Raw genomic sequence first — 3,950 nt, forward strand, 5'->3', positions numbered from 1 at the left:
GGTGCATTCTAACATAACATAATCATGATCATAACCTATCATAACATAATCATAAAGTTCATCTTAACATAACATGTCATAATCATAAGCATCATGGTACATTGTAACATAATCATAAAGTGTTATGCGAGATGACTTTCAAAAACATGATTCATGCAATAGTATAAGCAACATGTCCTTTGAAAACTTATTACTTACATACTTAAACATAATCATAACATGATTGTGGCCCCGGCTTGTACCACATACATAAATGCGCGCGTCCTATGTAGGTCCAAGGTAGCAAGTCTTGAACCCTACAAGGCATACATACTAGGCCCGTTTCTTAGTCCATCGACCTAGGGGCACTTAGGAGCCCATCCCTAATGAGGCCCGTTTCTTAGTCCATCGACCCCGGGGCGCTTATGGAGCCCACCCTTCACTACAACAAAAATATTAAAAGACAACGGTTAAAAACCATTGTCGTAGGCTCTTTAAAACCGTTGTAATTGGCAGTGTTGTTAAATGTGCGGTAAAAGACAACGGTTTAAAACCGTTGTCTTTGATCACATTAGACAACAGTCATGCAACGGATTTAAAGCGTTATCTTTTAATAACAATGACAACAGTTCTGCAACATATAAAATCGTTGTAATTGCCAGTTTTACAATAATTTTGATCGCATATATGCTTTTGACAACAAATACACTGTTGTCTTTCTTCCAAATTTAGTTTTAAACCATTGTCTTTGCATACTTTTCACAACGGTTAAAAAATTGTTGTCTATGTTGATTAGAAAATGCATCACGAATAGGTAAACTAATTTTTTTGCACACAAACCTGTACAACATATATACATTCACAAAACCATTGTCAACATATATACATTCAGTTGCATTTTATACATCTTGTCTCAACCAAAAACTGGTACAACATATATGTACATTCACTTAAGTTAAGTTTATAAACTTCTACAATTACAACTTTAAAATCAATGGAAACTAAATTATTCCAAACATTTGAATTAAAACAATTAAGCTAAAAGAAAACTATGATTACTGAATCCAAATAAATCTACCAACAATAAAAAGAATGCATAAAAGAAACCCTAAACCATCTCAACACCAAACCAATCTTCTTGGCAACTTCTCCTTGCCATTACACAAGGAAACAGCAGAGAACACTCCAACTGTAATCAGAGAAAGACAACCTCAGCAACTAAACTCAGCTCAGCCTTCACCAGCACCATTGGAAACCACTCCAAACGAATCTGATGAAGATCGATGCTGCCAACCTCAGGAAATCTGCAAATCTGCAACTGCAACCTCAGATCTGAAATGGAGCTGATGGTGGATGGATTGTCGTCGGGAATGGTCCAGAAGCAGTGGAGGAACGCCGCCAATGCTCTCGGATGGAAAACGGAACCATGATTGGAGGAACACCTCAAAATCGTCAGCGGCAGAAGCAGAGGTTTGCGGAGCAGAATTCTCACCGCAGGACCACCTTTGAGCGAGCTCAGATGGCCGGAAGCTGGTCGCAAGCACTGAGAATGTCGTCGTCGATGAAGTTGCCGGAAAATTGATCTAGAATTCGAGATGGGGTCGGAATCTCAGAGAACACTGCGGGACGCGAAGAACAGCGCTGTGGAGAATCGACGAAGGCACTGTAGCACTGTAGTTTCTCTTTTGAATCAGATCTGGATCTGATCGGACGGCTGGGATTGATTTGGAGCTAAATCAACGGTGAAAGTTTGCCCAAAATCCGATCTGAAGGTACTGATCTTGATCTAGGGTCTGGATCTACTCTCCCTTAAGTCGGATCGACCAGATCATCACTGGATGGCCCAGATCTGCCCTGTCTTCAATGAACGGTCCAGATTAATTCATGGCTGGATCAATGGCTAGATGAACTCAGATCTGGATCAAAACTTTTGGATCTTCATCAATGGCTCAGATCTGCTACCCATTAGGTTGGATTTACCAGATCTTCAACGGATGGTACAGATCTCTCCTATTCTTGATAAACGGCCCATAATACTTCAAAGCTTGATCTTCTCGTTTGAACTCCGATTCGAGCACAATTTCGGGCCAAATAGATCAAAATCCAAGATCCTTTGATGCCTACAAAATAAGAATCAAATATTAGCATCAAATAACACAAAAATACAATAATTTGTAATTAGGTGCAAAATAGATACAATGCACAAAATATGATGTAACCATGATTTAAACCTATAAAATCAACATCAAACCATTCATATATGAATCAAAATAATGCAATGAAATCATGGTTATCAGTAACCACCAGTAAGTAACATCCATCAACATTATGTAGCAAATTAAGATCATACGTAAAGTTTAGAATATATAAGCAATAAGCAGATCTATTCCACCATGCCACTACCACACAAATTCTTGCCCTTCCTGCTGCTCCCTTTTAGTTCAACCATTCTTTTCCTTTATCTACAGTACAAGGGAAATTAAACTATAAGCACATAGGTTTAGTAAGATTCTTTCCTACTCACAAAACATAAATCATGCATCTAAACATAAAGTGATGACATGTTCATTTAACCAACATCCAGATATAAACTTTTTCTACATGCTAGCCTAAAGTAGAGTCATGCTCGTGTAAGTAAATCATAACATAGCATGTGAGAGCTCATACATAAAATAGTAGCATGACCATCTAGGCATCATAGACATATTTTTCAAAAAAAAACATCTTACTAAAACATAAAGAAAGCATTTAGCATGAATAGGTATATGCAAGATGTCCTTTTGAAAACATGTATCATGAAATGAACATATGCAAGATGTCCTTTGAAAACATATATATATCATATAATTACTTAAACATAATCTCATCATGAGGGCCCGACTTTGTACCATATACATAAATTTACGCGCATCCTAAATAGATCCGAGGTAGCTAATCCCGAACCTATTAGGAACTAGGCCCGTTTCCTTGACCATCGACCTAGGGGCACTCAGGAGCTCATCCCTTACTAGGCCCGTTTCTTTTACCATCGACCTAAGGGCAACTTAGGAGCCCATCCCCGGTACAAGCCATACAAAGTAAAATAGCATATTATGTTTCTTATCATATCATAGCATATCATGTTCTTGTCATATCATATCATATCATGTTCTTGTCATATCATGAAGAGTGCTCTTAATCCCAACTTAAGGGAAGCATCTATTAGACTTTTCATCATACATAAGCCTTGCATAACATAATGACATAAAGTGCACATAACATATAACATATCATAGAGAAAACATACATGATGGCATAAGTGCACATAACATTTAGCATATCATAGAGAAAACATACATGATGGCATGAGTGCACATAACATATAGCATATCATAGTGAAAACATAACATGATGGTACAAGTGCACATAACATACAACATGGTGACATAAAAATCCATATCACATCATAAGGAGTCATTATCATGCATGGTTGGGGTTTTGATTTTCCTACAAACCCTAAATCATACTTGGCCGAAACTTGTAAGCATGATTCTAGTTTTCTTCTATCAACTTAAAGCATGAAACTTTCATACCATACTTAGTATAGCAAGAGAGACTCCTAATAGGCATAATTGAGGTTCTAACCCTAATGTTCAACCCTTGGCCAAATCTTCTAGAAGCATGATTCTAAATTTTAAATGAAACATAAGGCATGGAACTTAAACTAACAATATATATATAAGATCATACATCATGAGGAAACATAAACAAGCATAGTTAGGTTTCAAAACTTTTCCCTAAGCCTTTCATCCATTCTTGGCCGAAACCTAAAGGGTAGGGTTCTAGGTTTTTTTTTTACACAACATGAAGCATGAAAACTTAAACTAACCATATATCAAAGATCATACATCATGCGGAAGCATAAACAAGCATAGTTAGGTTTCAAACTTTTCCTTAAGCCTTTCATCCATTCTTGGCCGAAACTTAAAGGG

The sequence above is a fragment of the Zingiber officinale genome, unplaced genomic scaffold (genome assembly GCF_018446385.1).
Source record: "Zingiber officinale cultivar Zhangliang unplaced genomic scaffold, Zo_v1.1 ctg56, whole genome shotgun sequence".
NCBI lineage: Eukaryota > Viridiplantae > Streptophyta > Magnoliopsida > Zingiberales > Zingiberaceae > Zingiber > Zingiber officinale.